The 18,115-nt window shown below is 49.4% G+C and overlaps 1 protein-coding gene across 4 annotated transcripts in view; it reads right to left on the reverse strand.

Annotated features, from left to right (window-relative positions):
• ABAT (4-aminobutyrate aminotransferase) overlaps positions 1–18,115 on the reverse strand; it is a 97,681-nt gene that overhangs the window by 69,928 nt on the left and 9,638 nt on the right. Inside the window, exon 1 of one of the 4 annotated variants that reach the window (XM_026003087.2) lies at positions 16,418–16,592. The exons of the other annotated variants lie outside the window; for them this stretch is intronic. The gene's annotated coding sequence lies outside the window, so the exon portion shown is untranslated. Of the gene's footprint in view, positions 1–16,417; positions 16,593–18,115 lie in introns of those variants that run through there. 4 annotated transcript variants of the gene reach the window in all.

Raw genomic sequence — 18,115 nt, forward strand, 5'->3', positions numbered from 1 at the left:
ACAGAGAGTGGTAAGCCTCTGTGACAAGGAAGGCCCTGAGAAGGACCTCCCTGAAGAGAGGCAGTCACCCTGGTCTGGGGCAGCAAGAGGACTTTCCTCCATGAATGATGGGGGGCCTGCCACAAAAAGAGGCTGTGTCTCTGGGTCAGACTGTCCTTGAACTCTCAATCACTTAAGATGGAAATTTCAAAATTTGCAACCATATCATATAATCTTGGGCGAGTTACTTATGCCCTCTGTGCCTGCTTCCTTGTTAGTAAGATGATGAGAACAGGACCTACCTTGGGGGTTAAATAAGAATAACTGTAAAGCACTTGCAACAGAGGCTAGTCAGAGGGTTTCTTGTGCCCTTTTGTTCCCTGTGAAAAGCAGAGGCGAGCCTCCGCATCACCCACATAGCTAGTCCTCACGGCGAGGGCGGTGGGTTTCGTGTGCGTACATCCCTGAGCCCTGCAGCTGGCTCTGCTGGTTCACGCCAGGGGCAGGATGCACAGGGGGTCCCTGCAGCCCCCAGCTGAGCCCTGGCCGGACTTTCCTGGCAACTCCGGCACCTGGAAAGGGAACATGCCTCATTTCATAACCTTCTCCAGGTTAATGATAACCAGTCCCAGCAAAATTCAGTTACCGTCTACTATCTCCTACAACATACCTTTGGCTCCTTCAAAGGTCTAAACCAAGTGAATCTCTCCCTATCTGTACTGAGGAAAGTGTTCATCTGGTTGTGCAAGGCAGTGGAATCCCTATGCGAAGGGCAAGGGGAGGTTTGCACGTCTGCTCATCCCCTCGAGATAAACCTGTGGACAGTTCCCCTGAGCAAACGTGACCTTTGGCATGCCATGCTGAGCAGCATGGCCTGAGTTTATGAACATTCCTCATTCTCAGAAGAAGGGCAAGAATGTGACATGGCAGGTGCCCCGGGTTTCAGGTCCCCAGGGACCTGAAAAATCCCCAGGGATTTTTCTCAACTTCCTCAACAACCCAGGGGGATATGTGCACTATTGGAAGCTGCCTGGAATGCAGGATCTGGAATGTTGAGTTTTAAAATCCATGCTGAGCTCAACATCACGGGTTCGGCTGCTCCCTCCTTACTGATGTTATCAAAAGCATTTTACTGCCTCCAACCCAGAGCTCCCATCCTAGCGGGAGAACACCCAGAAACCCTGCAAGAACCCATCACCAGGGACAAGGTGCTAGAGAGAGATGTGCTCCCCGTTGGAAATGTCCTCTAATAACTCTAAAGAGGGTATGGAAAAGGCGTGCTTTTCAAGCGGGGTCTCTCGGGCTTGGCACTATGGGTTTTGTGTATCAGGTCATTCTTTGTCGTGTGTGGTGGGGGCTGCTGGATGGTTAGCAACATCCCTGGCTTTTCTACTCACTGGGTGCCAATATTGCCACCCACCCCCCACGCTGTGACAACCCAAAATACCTCCAGACCGTGACAAATGGCCTCTAGCGTGGGAGGAGGGCAGGGCACATCTGCCCCAGTAGAAATCTCCTACTCTTGAGGAACAATGGCAGGTCATCCCCCCAACCAAGGAGATATGAGGGAACCCACAGAGCAGTTCTGGTGGAGCAGTTCAAATTCTAGCTCTTGCTCTTGGCTTCTGGGGAGTTTGGTGCAAGTTTGGTCATGGCTCTTCTTCAACAAGATGGGTCTGAAATCACATCACAGGGTAGTGAGGGGGTTCCTGAGAGGGTACTTGTGGCACCCAGCACACGCACTGACTGCCAAGCACAGAACAGATGCTCAGCACACAGACTGTGCACTCATTGAGGGAGCACGGTCTGACAGAGGTAGGGACTCACAGAAATCTATATTCTGCTTGGTTTCTACCCCCTGACATATGCCACCAGAGAGGGGAAAGCCAATCCTTATTTCCAAACTGCACCATCTCTCCGAGCTCTGAAACCTTCCCGGAGGTCCTGGCTTCTTCGTTCTCTCAACAAATTCCTTGCCTTGAAAACTCACAAGGAACACAACAGATGCCCAGATTCATGAAAACAACATCAATCTTGTCAGCTCTGTCTGGATCTCCTGTCTCCAAACAGGGACGGACCCATTTAATAAGATTTTGAGCTCTGGTGTATAGAGAGCTCCTCCCCACTTCCCAATTCTATAAAACCCCGGCAGACATACACCTTGATTAAAACCTTCTCAGTTACTCTGCTTGGCGCAGAAAGAACCCAAACCCCAAACTACAACAGCAGTGCCAGGAGCAGGAGCAGGGCGGGGTGTGGGGGGGATGTGTCTCAGGCCTAGATACTCATCAGCTCAGGGCATGGATCTGGGGACATTTTAGAATTCTGACTCAGAACAGGGCTGTGGTGATGCTCACCAGTCTGACCCACTCCTTTCTTTAAAAAGAAAAAAGTACCATTCAAGTTTAGAAATTAAATTTGTAGAGAGCCAGCAACTGTCACATTTGTCCCTTGTAAGCTATGTGGTCTTAGACAAGTGACTTAAGCTCCCCAAGCTTCTGTTTTCTCATCCATGGAGTGAGGATACCTGTGCCTCCCTGGGGTGATGAGCAAGGATGGTGATGAAGAGTGAGAGGAACAGTTCCAGCCTGCGGCACGGTGTCTGGCACCAGGCCCATCCCAGCGGAGTCCAGCAGGCAAGACATGGTTGCCAGGCTGGGGGCAGAAGGGCTCCAGACCTGACACAGTGCCGGGTAGACGCTGCTGCTGGCAGCACCCGGGCAGACCTGTGTGGAGGAGCTGTCCCTTCCACAGCTGGCAAAACCCAACTGCTCAGCTCCAGATGCTGCAGGATGATGTTAAATGAACACAGGTATCACTCCAGAGGTTGGTGCACATTTTCTCCTGCAAAGAAGCAACCCTAGGTGTGCTGAAAGGGCTCTTGGGACTGCTCTTAATCTGGAAGATTCAAGGGGACTCTTGTTATTTGCTCAGGATAATGGTTCTTGGTACAAAAACCAGACCTTGAACATGGTTCAAAGGCCTGGAGGTCTGGCCCCACTCACCGTTCTAATTCCCACATATACTCCCTTCCTCTCCCTCTGGGTCTGCCCCTTGGATCTCGTTTCTGCCTTATGTAGGTTTCTGCCTCAGAGCCCTTGCAGATGCTGTTCCCACTACCCCAAATGCTTTTCCCTTGCTTATAATTCCTTAGTTTCTTCTTTTTTTAAAAATAATTTGATGTTCACATTTTTTTAAAGATTTATTTATTTATTTATTTATTTATTTATTTATTTATTTATTTATTTATGATGGACATAGAGAAAGAGAGGCAGAGACACAGGAGGAGGGAGAAGCAGGCTCCATGCCGGGAGCCTGACGTGGGACTCGATCCCGGGACTCCAGGATCGCGCCCTGGGCCAAAGGCAGGAGCTAATCCTCTGAGCCACCCAGGGATTCCCAATTCCTTAGTTTCTATTCAACACATGGCGCATCTCTTCTAGGAGGGCTTCCCTGACCCTGTCCCACCAGATCAGATCCTCCTCTTCACACACTCTTAAACCCACAAGGCCTCTGCCTTTTGTGTCACCATCACATTGACATGGCATCTCTGTTTCTATAGTTATTTGGTTCATGTCTGGCTGCTTAAAGACTGCAAAACTCTTTAAGCTGTGTTTATACTAAAAATCGTATTATACTGTTTGGCACCACATTGGGACCTCAATACATTTTTGTTAGATTTTAAGAAGCGTTGACTGGTAAGTCTCTTCGTTTAGTTTTATTTATTTATTTATTTATTTATTTATTTGAGAGAGAGAGAGCACAAGCATGGGGAGGGGCAGGCAGAGAGGGAGAAGCAGACTCCTCTCTGAGCAGAGAGCCCGATGTGGGACTTGATCCCAGGACTGTGGGATCATGACCTGAGCTGAAGGCAGAAACTTAACTGACTGAGCCACCGGGTGCCCCTGGTAAGTCTCTTCAGAAGGCAATTTGGCCATGTTCTATCATACTCTAAGGCTACTGTGGTTAAGACAACACGGTGTGGGGGCGAAGACAAACACTTAACAAGGCAACAGAACAGAGGACAGAAGAACAGACCTTTGACAAAGTGGCGGTGATACTGGGTCAGTTAGAGTATCCCTATGGAAAGAAAAACTTGTCATGATCCTCCCTAACGCCGCACATAAAAATCATCCCCGGGCGTAGTAGACATAGATCTGAAAGGTAAAATGTGAAAGCTTTTAGGAGATAAGAGGGGGCATTATGAATGACCTCGGGTTACTAAAATAGGACACAAAAAGCACTGACCATAAAAGAAAAGATGAATAATGTGAGCTATACAAAAATTAAAAAATTCCAGTCACCACTGAAAATGAAAATTGCACCACAGGGTAGAAGATATTTGCAAAACATATGACTGCCAAAGGGATCACTATCAAGCATGACAAAGACTCCTACAAAGCAGAAAGAAAAAAAAAAAAACAAAAACAGACAATTCAAAAGAAAAATGGACAAGAGATCCAAATAGGCACTTCATTAAAGAGCAAATGCAAATGGCCGAGAAACACATAGAAGGGATGATCAAAATCAGTGAGTAGGTAGGGAAATCTTAAAAACCAGTACACACTCACCAGAATGGCTAAAAGTACAAAACACAATAGCAAGTCAAGGTATTGGAGCTGGATGGGATATGGAGCAAGTGAAGTCTCATGATGGCTGGTGGAGTCTGAATTGGGCAGCCACTTTGTGCTCATGGCAGCACTATGTGTAACAGTTTGGTCTGGACTGTGTTGTTTCCTCCTTCATACATCGAAGCCTCAACCCTCAGTGTGATGGTATCTGGAGACGGGGCCTCTGGGAAATAGGTTTAGATGAGGTTGTGAGGGTGGAGCTCTCATGGTAGGATAAGTATTCTTATAAGAAGAAGAGATGTCGGAGCGCTGTCTCTGCCATGTGAGGACATTGCAGGAAGGGGATCATGTGCAAGCCAGGATGACAGCCCTTGTCAAAACTGGATCATGCTGGCATCCTGACCTCAGACCTTCAGCTTCTGGAACTGTGGGAAATGCAGTTCTATTATTCAAGACCCCCCAGTCTCTGGTATTTTGTTTTGGCGGCTTGGGCAGACTAAAACAGACCCCTCACACTGCACACAATGCATGTGTCCACCAGCAGTGGGGTAGATGAAGAAATGATGGCTCATGCACACACCGACTACTGGCCAACAATGAAAATGAATGGACGAAGCCACAGGGCACAGCATGTATAAAATCCCAGTGGTCACAGCAACGCAGAAGAAGCTAGACACAACCCAACACAATGGAAAAAAAACAGGCAAAACTAACGTGTCATGAATGGACACATCCTTAGGTGGAACACGTGCAAGAGCACAATGCAAGAGCAAGGATGGGCTCTGGGAAAGACTGGAAGGGGTTCCATGGGTGTGGAATCGCAATTAAGAAGGGCATGAGGAGCCTGCTGTTTCCGGCTCCCAGTGGACGATCTACTTGCTGACTTGGTTGCAGTTATAGGACCGCTGGCTTCGCAAAAAAAAGACTGAGCTGTTCTTTCGCATTTTGTGTTTGTTTCCCTACGTATGCTATATTTAATAAGAAAAGGGTTTATGGAAAGGATTTGAAAAAAAAAAAACCTACACATAACAGCTTTTGATGTAGCAATACCACTTCTAGGAATTTATCCTACAGGAATATTTGCACGTGTGTGAAATGGCCATGTGCACTGCAGCCTCCTCTGGGATGGCCAGATACTGGCACCAAGCTGGAGCCTGTGGACGGGGGCTGGTTGGGTAAGTAAGTAAGTAAGTGCCCTACACCACGGAATACTCTGCAGCCATGAAACGGGGTAAGAAGAGGTCTCTATGATATATTAAGGATAAAAAACAAAGCGTGAGGGGCACTGGGGTGGCTCAGTCGGTTGAGTGTCCAACTCTTGATCTTAGCTCAGGTCATGATCTCAGGGTCCTGGGATCCAGCCTGGAGTTGGGCTCCGTGTTCAGCGGGGAGTCTGCTTGAGATTCTCTCTCTCCCCCTCCATCCCTCCCCCTCTAAAACAAAAAAACAACGTGCAAAACAGTGACCCTTCTTAGAATATGGAGCTGTCTCTAGGGAGAGAGGAAGAGGCCCAGGAGATGCAGGTAAGGGAGGGAAATTTACTTTTCCTTCGTAGGCTGAGGTTGCACTGGCTGAGCATTTTACCAGGCATTACTTTGCCTATTCAGAAAATAAATCACCACTCAAAAACAAAGCATGTACGTATAGGCCAGGCGGATAAAGGCACGGGAAGGGGAGGAGCGGGATTCTGACTCTCTGGCCCTTGGAGGTCACGTGTTTGAGGACAGGCATTGGAGCCAGGCAGGTTCCAGATCAAGTCCAGATTCTGGTCCTACCTCTGACCTTGATCAAGGGATTTAAAAAATTCTCTGGTTCTGCCTTCATCCACAAAAGAAGACCTTCCCATCTGGGTACTGAGAGAATTAAGAGATCATCCAAACAGAGCCATGGCGTCTGGCAGGTAGAAAACATTCAACCACGTTCGCCTTGACCATCCTACCCAGTAACCACCAATATGTTTAAGACGCGCTAGCATGGTTGCCATTTTACAGATGAGGAAACTGAGGTCCAGAAGTCACCATCTGCAGGGCCTTCAGCAAGCTGCAACACGGCTGCTTTCCAAACCTGTGACTTTTCCCTTGACCCCATAGGAGCATCCAGGAAACAGACCCCAGCCCACATTCACAGGGGACCCTCAAGGGTGGGGGGGATGCACATGACTGAAAGGGATCAATGGCTGCAAATGGTCCAAGTTGTTTGTGGGCAGTGGCTACTGAAGGAAGCACTTTGGACTTTCCTCTGCCTATCGCTGTTCTTGCTTGGCATTTGACTTTTTAATTCTGCTTTCTCATTTGCCACACAGCAGCTGGTCAAGGGATAAGATAGTATTATTCCTGTTGGCTGATTGAGAAGTAAACGGAGGTCAGACGGGGTGGGGACAATCCACCCAACGGCATCCGTGGGGCTCAGGGTTACACCGGGGTTTCTCTGTGAACATGCTGCTGTTACTCTGAGAGCCCGGGCGAGTCTGCTATCCTCTCTGCACCTGCATTCCCCCTCTGCAACCTGACCAGTCTTTCCTCCGGGGGTGTTGTGAGCATTGACCTGAGCAAATATACATAAATCTCCCAGGATAGCCTTAGCACCCACTGAGTTCTCAGCAAATACGAGCAGCCACTATTACAGGTTGTTGTCATGAGGGTAGGTCCTCTGAGATGTTTCCTCTCCTCCCTCTGGTTTGTCGTTACTCTGACAGCCTAGCTCTGAATCCCTCCTGGACCCTGTCCCCGGGTCAGAACGCCTGTGTCCTTGTGTGTGCCCATCTCCCGTGAGATGGGCTTTCAGGCCCTGGGAGGACTGTACACTTCAGGCTGGGGCAGGATGCCAGGCTCGCAAACCCACATGCAGGCAGTAATTTGCACAAGTGCTCCTTGGTGTGCTCATTTCCAGCCTGTCCCCAGAAGGGCGCTCAGCCTGCAAAGCCAGCAGAGAGCTATTTACAGCTCTGGGCAAGGAGAGGGGAAGCAGGCTCTGTTCCCACAGAGGAACAGCCCTCCTGAGGTGGCTTGCTCTTTTGGCTGCTTGTAAGAGGCTATATGGCCAACCTTGTCCCCAGAGGAGTTCTGAGGTCCTAAAAGCTTTTGCTGAAAGGCCAGCAATCTGCCCCAGGGGTTGTCTGGTTCCTTCAGGGAACTCGTGCTCAAAGGTAGATGGGGGAAAGTGTCCCTAGGTTCCCGCCAGGAGAGCTGCCAATGGCTTCTAAAGATCCAGCTGGAGGAGGGCATACAGTAGGCCTGTCAAAACCATGGACAGCTCTAGCCACTCCACTACCACTCTAGGTAGGAGATGGACAAGCTGTGGGGAGGGCTTGGATAGGGGGAGACATCTGGTTCACTGGCCCATTTTTTTAAATAAAGTTTTATTAGAACACACACCTGCCCATTCATTACATTGTCTCTAGCTGCCATCCTGGTACAGCTGAATAGTGATTGTTAACTGTACGGTCCCCAAAGTCTCAAGTATTTACTATCTGCCCCTTTACAGAAGAAATTTGCCAAGCCTTACTCTAGGTGATATCCCTGTCATCCCATCTTTTATCAGGCTTCTCTGACCCACCTATAGTTGCTCTCCACCCAGCTTCCAGAAGGATCTTTCTCCAGTGCTAATCAAATCAGGGTATCTGCTTGCTTAAAAACCCTTCCGTGGTTCCCTACTTGTCTCTGTGTCAAGTCTGCTCACTCTCATGGGCCACCTGGATGTCCATGATCTGGTTCTCCTGCAGCTGCTCCTGTCTTCACTCACTGACCCTGTGCTCCACCAGAGGTCTCCCTCCCCCAATCCCTGAACAGTAGTTGTACAGGGGGAAAAACTGTGTCAATTTTTCAATGGAATATTATGCATTATCTGTATACAATACAAACTTTCGGGTTATGTGATTCTAGTCCTGTTCGCTATCTTTGAGCTCTTTTTTCCAGTCCTTTGTAAATTGTAGGAAACTGATAAGACAAGCAAATTCAGTCTTGTCCAATCATTTCCCCCCTCCATTTACAATTCATTTCAGCATTCATTTCCTCCATACATAATTGTACTTTAGTTGACTTTGCCTTCAAACTGGTTCTAACATCTGTCCAGTTCCCTCACTGAGTGAACTTAATACAATCTTTTTTTTTTTTTTTTTAAAGATTTTATTTATTTGACACAGAGAGCAAGAGAGCACAAGTAGGGGGAGTGATGGGCAGGTGATGGAGAAGCAGGCTTCCCTTGGAGCAAGGAGCCCAATAATGGAGCTCGATCCCAGGACCCTGGGATCATGACCTGAGCTGAAGGCAGACACTTAACTGACTGAGCTACCCAGGTGCCCCAGCATAATACAGTCTTAAACAAGTGTCTGTTTTTGTGTCTGCATAGAAGTCATGATTTTACCTTTATCTCTGAAGATTTTCTTTTAACAGTTTTCTGTGAGGTCTCTGAGCTTCTGTTCATGTTCTCTTTGTCAAGAACATTTTTCCTGCCTTTTCCTCCCACAATTTCTTCCCCAGCATCCCTAGGGTTTCTCTGAGTTCCAACCTCTATGTACCCCCAACCTCCCCAGGACGCATCTCGCTGAACAGCAGTTGTTCTCGTCTGTCTCCCCACAGCTAGCCTAGAAGATCCTCTGGTGTAGCAGTTGGGTCTCTATCTCTGCCTTATCCATACACATACTCCCCTAGTACTCTACAGGACACATGGAAACTGCAACAAGCAGACACATTAACGAATGAACAAATGTCAGGCAATTAGACTGCTTACCTAGACAGAAGCCACTAAGGATGAGACCATATACAAGTGCCAATGTCTGGTATCTGCTGAATACCTAATAAATACTTGTTGAATAAATGAAAGCATACCACTCACCTTCTGGTTCTTGGCCTACTTTTAAGTAATCTCCCATTTTTCTACTCTGGAAGAACAAACCCAGCAGGTTCAGAATGCCCCCTTCCAACGCCATGCTTTCCTGTGTCACCACCACAACACTTCAACCCCTCTGGGTCCTGCTCCCCTTGAGAGAATGAATGGCAATCTCCACTTTGCATCATGGTCATTTTGCGACCTTGAGCAAGGCACTGCCCCACTGAGCCTCTGTTTTCCCATGGGTCAAGCCCTCAGTTTAGACATTCCAAGAGACAAATTGCGTAAGGCAAAAATCAGAATGACCAATAATGCCCAGATGATGTTCCAGCCCAGACACCATTTACACTGTAACAAATCCTACCAATGTAACTCAGTGGCAAAGCTAAGCCCGGGGGTCTAGCTGAGTTGTGAGGGTGATAGACATGTGCTAAGACAAGGTTTCTAAACTTGAATGTGACCATGAGTCTTAAGTCCCACCCCTCCTCCCCACCTTATCTCCGCCAACCTGGGATATTGTTAAAATAAAGATTTGCATTCTGTAGGCCAGTGTAGATAGGCCTACAGTCTGGAGTTCTTTCTTTCTTTCTTTCTTTCTTTCTTTCTTTCTTTCTTTCTTTCTTTCTCTTTCTTTTTCTTTCTTTCTCTCTCTCTCTCTTTCTTTCTCCTTCCTTCCTTTCTTTTCTTTTCTTTTCTTTTCTTTTCTTTTCTTTTCTTTTCTTTTTTCTTTTCTTTTCTTTTCTTTTCTTTTCTTTTCTTTTCTTTGATTTCTTTATTTTAGAGGGAGGGGAAGGGGCAGAGGGAGAGAGAGTATCTCAAGCAGACTCCCTGCTGTGTATGGAGCTGACTTGGGGCTCCATCCCATGACCCTGAGGTCATGACCTGAGTCAAAACCAAGAGTCAGTTGCCTAATCGACTGAGCCACCCAGGTGCCCCCAACAGTCTGTATTTCTCCAGATGCTGAGATGTGTATCCAGATGCTGAGATGCTGCTGGGCGCTGTAGCACATTTCCAGAAGCAAGGTGCTAGGACACAATGGGTCCCAGCTTTGAAGGAATTCTCAATGTGGCTAAGGGGCAGATTTCCAGCATGCTGCCAATAGTCCAAGGCAATAAATGTGAGGACCTAAATGGGAGGTGTTGGTAGTTAAGCCCATAGACCTCTGAGAAAGGATGGGTTGGCAAGGTGGAGGATTCTGGTTTCCATGTTCTCAAAGAACATGGAAACCAGGTTGGGAGCATTCTGCTAGGCCAGTGACTCTACTGAATCATAAAGTCTCATGGTGGGGCCCACCAATCTGTGTGTTAACAAGTCCTCTAGGGGCCTCTTATGGTCATGCATGACAGCTGCTGTGCTAGGTGGAGAAAAAGGGTAGAAAGTTCTACTTTTAAGAACAGTGTTTTGTTTTTCCATAGTAGAATTTCAGGCATATGTCTGGGCTTTATAAATTGGATTCATCTATTCATCCATTCATTAACACATTCATCCATCAGCTCATCCAACCAACAAAATGGTTGTGTCCATCCATCCAACAAGTATGTCCTGAATATCCACTGTGAACTCTCTTAGGCACAAGAAATATGACTGAAATTGCAGATATACACATCTGTCTTAGCCTCTAAATAGTGATTCTCAACTAGACAGTTTGTTGCTATGGGACATTTGGCAATGTCTGGAGACATTTTAGGTTGTCCCAACATGGGGGGGGGGCGGGTATGCTACTGGCATTTAGTGGGGTAGGGGCCAGGGATCATGCTAAACATCCTATCATACACAGGATAGCCCCTCAAAGTTAATAGTGGAGGTTGAGAAATATGTAGTAGAATATGGAGAAATATGAAATAGTGTAGGTTGAGAAATATTATATTTGTCCTAGACTGTGAGCCCCTTGTAGGCAGTAACTGTGTTGTAGTCATCTTAATATCCCAAGGTCACAGGACTGCCTGACCCATAGAAGCTGAGCAAATGTTTACATGTAGGAGGAAATGGCAACGCAAATATATATTTATGTATATAAAGAGCTCTTAAAACTCAATCATAAGGGGAGCCTGGGTGGCTCAGTCAGTTAAGCATCTGACTCTTGATTTTGGCCCTGGGCATGTCCTCAGGTTGTGGGATCGAGTCCCACAGAGGGCTCTGCACTGAAGGCAGAGTCTGCTTGAGATTCTCTCCTTCTCCCTCTGCCCCCACCTGCATGCTCTAAATAAATAAATAAATAAATAAATAAATAAATAAATAAATAAATAAAATATACTTTAGAAAAACCTCAACCACAAAAAGACAACCCAACTAAAAAATGAGCAAGGGACTTTATTTTTTATTATTATTATTATTTTTTATGATAGCCACAGAGAGAGAGAGAGAGGCAGAGACATAGGCAGAGGGGGAAGCAGGCTCCATACACCGGGAGCCCGATGTGGGACTCGATCCCGGGTCTCCAGGATCACGCCCTGGGCCAAAGGCAGGCGCCAAACCACTGTGCCACCCAGGGATCCCCAAGCAAGGGACTTTAAATAGACGTTTCTCCAAAGAAAATATACAAACAGCCAAAAAGCATACGAGAAGATCCTCAACATCCTTAGTCACTAGAGAACTGCAAATCAAAACCACAACGAGATACCACTTTACACCTGCTGGAATGGCGGTAATAGTAATAAGAATGATAAGTGGGAAATAACAAATGTTGGTAGAGATGTGGAAAAATTGGAACCCTTGCACGTTGCTAGTGGGAATGTAAAATGGTGTCATTTGGCAGTTCTACAAAAGGTTAAAGAATTACCAGATGACTGATCCTATGATCAAGTGGTTCACTCCTGGGTATATAGCAAAAAGAACTAAAACCAAAATTGTCTTTAAACCAAAACTTGTACATATATGTTCATAGCAGCAGAGAAGACCAGGTGTTGGAACACAGTTTTGGTTGATCCTCTAAGGATAACCCAAGAAGGGGGTCCTACTACTGCCCCTCCTCCCACTACTTTCCTTTTTTTTTTTTTTTTTTTGTTTTCCATTATTATCCTGTCTTCCAAGGTGGGGAAATGAGATGCTGAGAGGTATGGTGGTCACGGTGTGAAGCCATCATGCTGGTAGGAGCCCAATTCAGCTGTCATCACTTTGACCCCAGAGCCCACTGGAATTCTAAGGAGCTCTCCAACGCCAGGGCAGAAGTTCAGCCTGGGGTGGGGAAGCCTCAGATTCATGTCTCGAGGCTCCCGAACTCTCAGCAAGTGCAGAGGCCTGAGTTTCAGCCACTGGAATTGCTAGCGTGAGCACTTCCCCAGTGTGTGGTCCTCAGACCACACTTGTGCCCAGCACGCTGACACTGGGGACAGTGACAGGGCTCCTCCTGTGGGCTGGAGTCCCTCAGCCATACCTCTTGGCAGAGTGACCTGGAGCAAGTCTGTCAACCTCGTGTGCTGTGCTTTGCTCAATTTTAATGCATGGGAAGCTGGTTAGAGGATTCTTTTCTTTTTCTTCCCCCATGAATACATTCTTATATATATATAAGCCGCTTTCATGCCCCTTTCTTGCCTGACTAATCATTCTCATATGCATTGACATATATTTTTTTATACTATAGATATTAATTCTGCAACTTTATTGTTTTCACTAAATATCTTGGAGAACTTTCCAGGTGAGGAATGTACATTCCCCTCATTTTTCTACAGTGACCACTCATTTCCCTGTGTGAACACGCGGTAATGTAGCCCCTCCCTCTGTTGATGTTGCAAAGTCCTGCAGCAGACATTCCTGTGTTTGCTGGCCTGCACGCATGAGTGCGGACTGCTATAGGAGAGTCCTAGAAGTGGGAGGGTAGTTGGAATTCTAGAAGAGACTCACAGATGACCTTCTGAAGAAGGCTCCGGAACCAGGTTATTTCTGAAACTGTTGCTGGCATGACTGTTTCCTTGACCTCTAGCAGGGAAGGGGGTTATCCCTTTAGGCAAGCCATGTAACTCTGTGAGTCTTAGTCTGCTCAGCTGTAAAATGGGGAGGCCCAGAGCAATGCACACGGAGGTGCTCTGGAGGTGGCCAAGTCCTGTTTGATGTGAAGGACGGAGATTGTGGTTAAGGCTGAGAGGCTCAGCGGCTGGACATCCCCTACCCCCATCATGCAGAAGGCAGAACAAGGAGCTGGAGGAAGGGGAAGGATGCTGTGTTATGTCAAGACACATCAAGGATGTGTGTTAGGCCAGCAGTTCTCAGTGGGGTGTGTGTGTGTATGTGATTCTCCCCCCCCCCCTCCAAAATGTTTGCCAGTGCTTGGAGACAGTTTAGTTGGCATAGCTGGAGAGGCTTGTACTGGCATCTAGTAGGGAGAGGGGCAAGAATGTAGCTAAACACCCTCAGGGCACAAGACAGCCCTCGAGACAGAGAATTATTCTGACGCCAGGGTCAATACTGCTGAGAATAAGACGGCCCATTCTGCAGCTCTCAACTGATGCCCACCCCTCAACAAATCTCATTCAAAGATGAGGGAGGAGGACCTTCGAGAGGGAGTAACCTGCCCAAGGATCCCCAGCCAGCAGGAGGCAGGAGTCAACTCAAGGCTCCATCTGACTTTATGGTCTGCGGTCCTAAAAGCACAAAGGTTTTATGACTTTGCACTTGAAATCAGAATCATTGCTTCTACCCATTTGTAGGAGAAGCTAGGCACTTTATGAAGATTAACTCCTTTTATGGGATGAGGTTAATAATCTCCTCAAGAGCACACACCCGAGTTGAAGATTTGGGCTCTAGACCCAGATAAGAGGGCTCCAGGGACCGATCTCTTAACCCTTATGCACTCCACTTCCCCCTCATGCTCTGAACTTTCACCTCAGCTCCTTGGACTTGGTTCTCTGTTCTAAATTGGAGCATGACAGCCAACCCTTCAGCTGGAGGCAGGGGGGAGCCCCCTCCTCAAGACCCAGCCATCTGCAGGGACCCAGTCACTGCTGCCCAGCTGGGTGGCTCTGGAGAGCCTGCTGCTGGTTTCAGCTCTGGTCCCATTCAGTGCCTCAGGAACAGAAATCATACCCTGAGCAGGGACAGGAGGGAAGGGGCCTGTCCAAAGTTCCTGGAACAAACCCAGATATCCAACTGAGGCTCCTGCAGTGGTCTCAGGCACCAGTATATTGCAACCCATCTTGTTTTTCATCCTGGGTCAATTTGGTTTTTGGCAAGCATCAGTTTGGTGGTGGGCTCAGTAAAAAGCTCCCATGGGGTGAGTGGTTAAGTGCAGACCCCCAGGAATGGATTCTTCAAGGTGGCCTGTGTGGGGTGGGGGTGAGGGTAGGGTCCCCTCAATGCCAGCTCTGCCCCTTCCTGGCTGCGTGGCATTCCCAGAGCCTCTGCACCTCCTCTGACAAGTGGAGAGGTCAGTACCGTCAGTCCCAGTTGTAAACGTGAGGACTGGAGCTTCCGTTCCAGACGCCAGCACCCCACAATCCCTGGAGAGACTGTGACCAGCTTTGCCACCCACTGGGCTAGATGACCTTGAGCAAGTGTCTTCCCCTTTTTGTGCCTCTGTTTGCTCAACTGTTAAATGAAGGGGCAGGATCTTTAATCTAGAAGCCCTTTGAGGTTTGGAGACACCAGACTTACCCTCTCCCCCGGGCTGACCTCTTTGGGCATCCCGGACACACATTTCTCCATACCCCATGTCCCGAGTACAGCTCTAAAGAGCAAGGCAAAGCTCCTTGTCTTTCTCTTTCCTGTCCTCCACCCTCGCCAGTTTCTGACCACCCCCCTCAAGTCACCAACATCCTGACCCTTAGCCCAGCAAAGCCAGCAGTATCTCCAGCCCGATGGATGGTTCCTGCAGCATCTACCTCCTCTGGCCAAGTGCCCAGGGATTCCATTGAGCAGTGCCCACTGGAGCTAAGGGGAAGGGGGCAGCCCCAGGGAGCAAGCTGGACCCTCTCTGCGTTCTGACACTCTCTTCTCCAGAGGAGAACGTCTTGAACACCAGCCCTTTGTGTGGGGGGTGGGGGTGAGGGTGGGGTCCCCAGTGGTCCTGCTGCCTCAGAGGTCATCTTGCTGTCAGAGTTCAGAGGGTACTAGAAGGGTCCTTAGGCCCAGGATCCTGGCTTTAAGGGCTTCATTCTTAAACCTCCTGTGGTCTCATCTCTGGCCAGGGTGGGAGAGGGAAGGTGGGATGGGATTAGGTGGGGCAGTGAGGTGTGGGAGTATAGGCGGGGAAGGATGAGATTAGGGAGAGGCCAGCAGAGTGGGTGTAGGGTGTTAGTGAGAGGCTGTTGGCTTGAATGGGTTAGAGACATGGAGTGAGGTGGGCTACTTGGTCCAGATGGGCGGCCAGGCCAGGCCCTTGTCCTATTGCTGAGTATGAAAGCCCCTGACCTTAGAGGGGCTGTTGGAGGAAGAGGGTACCTCCCCAAAATGCTTTAAGGTGGTGGTGTCTGAGGCAACCATACCTCTGTAAGGGGTGGAAGGGGGTCTTGGGCGGGGTGGGGGAGGGAGTCATTCATATCTGAAGGCAAATCCCAGCGTCCAGTTGCCGAGGTGAGGTATGCAGGGAGATCCCTACCGGGTTTGAGGGTGACTTGCCGAGTCTCTGCCTTGAGATTTTCCTGTCGTAAGGACGGGCGTATCTCCCAGGACACCTGGGGGCTTTCATTTTCCATGGGAGGGAGGATACTGCTATCTACGAGCTGAGAAGACCCTCATCACGGCGAAGCAGGGTGGGAGAAGAGACCCAAACTTAGTTTCTGAGGGAGGCGGAAGGCGCATCTCCGAAGAGATGGGGCGGGGGGGGGGGGGGGGGCTGAATCCGTGTGGAGGCTGGACTCCTCTCTGGGAGGCGCATTCCAGTCCAGGGGTAAAACGGGGAGAGCTGGGGCCAGGAGGAAAAGCCCATTTTTGGTGGGAAAGGACGCTGTTTTGCTCTCTGGGAGGTGAGAGAGCCTCTCGTTTTGGGAAGGGAGGGCCCGATTCTGGGGGAAGACGCCCCGGTTCTGCTCCCTGGGGGCACGGCCGCAGGACTGCATCTCGCGTGGCCGGCCCGCCCCGCCCCACGCGCCCCGGCGCCGGGCCCTTACCTGCAGGCCGGGGCTCCGATCCGCGGGCGATCCGCGGGCTCCGGTCCGCCGGCTGCGACCCGCGGCTCCTGCGCTCCGAGCTCCGGCGCGTCCAGCCTCTGCCCCGCTTCCCCCAGCGACTCGCGGGGCTTCCTGGCTCCCCGAGCCTCGCCGGCCAATCGGCGCGGCCGGCCCCGGCCCTCGCTCGCGCCGCAGCCAATGAGCGCGCCCGCCACGGGCCACCGCCCCCGGGGGGAGGGGAGGGGGAGGGGAGGGCAGGGCGGGGGCAGAGTCCGGCCTCCGGGGGCGGAGGAGCCGGGGGCCGGGAGGAGGGAGCGCGAGGGCGGGGAGCGGGGGTTGGGGCGGCGGAGCGGGCCGAGGACCCCCGTCAGGCGGGAGGGGAGCCCGTCTGAGCGGGGGCGGAGGGCGCGTCTCTAAGAGGTTGGTTTCACCTAGACCTTAATCACCTCCTGCCCCCTTTCCCGGGTCCCGGGGGCTCCGGGTGCGCGTAGCTGCCCCACGTGCGCCCCGCGCCCTGGCTCTGGAACCCTAGATCCGGAGTCAGAGTCCGTGTATGATGATGCCCTGCCCCTCTCCGGCCCCCGGGGTGGGCGTTCACGGCTCTCGCCCTCAGCCCTCCCAGCTGCCATTCATTTAACACCGCCTGGCCCACCGGCTCAGCAAGAGAAATAGCTTGTGCACGCTGGAGGCAACGCAAAGAGCACTGGACTAGGAGTCCATGGTTCTGTGTGCATCATCTACGGCGGGTCACCCCACCTACCGATCCTCACTTTCCTTAACAGCAAATAAAGACAATAGTCATAGTACCTCCTTCGTGGGGTAAGTGAGATTCTAGGTGTGATGGAGGTGATTTTATAAAACTTAAAATGTGGTGTGAAAGCTAGTCAATACTAAAGGGTGAATGTGTGATAGCCTAGTAGCTTTCTAAAGGTATTTGGAAAGAGGACACCTTCACTCAGTGGTAGTCAGAGATGCAGAAACTGCCCATCAGAATATGAGATCACCCAGAGCTCACAATGAATGGAAATTCCAGACCCTCAAAGGCCACGAAGAACCCAGCTTGCTTTTCCTTATTCATCTTGATCAGTAATTATTTCTTTAGTCTGCTGCTATCTTGCAGAAACCTGATACCCTCCTTGCTGCTTTCCAGGAATCCAGGCTGCCCTATCTCTGTTTGGGCAAGGACTGTGGTGCTAGAAATTAAGGAATTCAGACAAATAATGAACAAGCAAAATAAGCAAAATTTTAAAAATAGTAAAAAAAAAAACAAAAACCCTTACCTGCCCTCTAGTGTGACCTATGACCATAGGGACCAAAAGGAAACAATAATCATTCAAAGGAACAGATAGAAAAAGTGATTGATCCAAGATTCTGCTGAAATTAAGAGAGCTTTCCCAATCTTTGTGGTATGTTTATCCTGCCATCTTGCTTGCAGAACTTTATGAAGCCTGGATTATAAATCTAGTAATTTTTTTCTTGGTCTAAGTCATACAGAGAAATGCTCTTTACTGCCTCAAACCCACCCAAAGACATGAAATGGTCAATAAATATAGGAGGGAATAAAGTTTGTCAAAGAAAGGCATGTTAAAGAGATGGAAAGGGATCCCTGGGTGGCGCAGCGGTTTGGCGCCTGCCTTTGGCCCAGGGCGTGATCCTGGAGACCCGGGATCGAATCCCATGTCGGGCTCCCGGTGCATG

This window comes from Vulpes vulpes, chromosome 3 (assembly GCF_048418805.1).
Source record: "Vulpes vulpes isolate BD-2025 chromosome 3, VulVul3, whole genome shotgun sequence".
In the NCBI taxonomy this organism is placed as follows: domain Eukaryota; kingdom Metazoa; phylum Chordata; class Mammalia; order Carnivora; family Canidae; genus Vulpes; species Vulpes vulpes.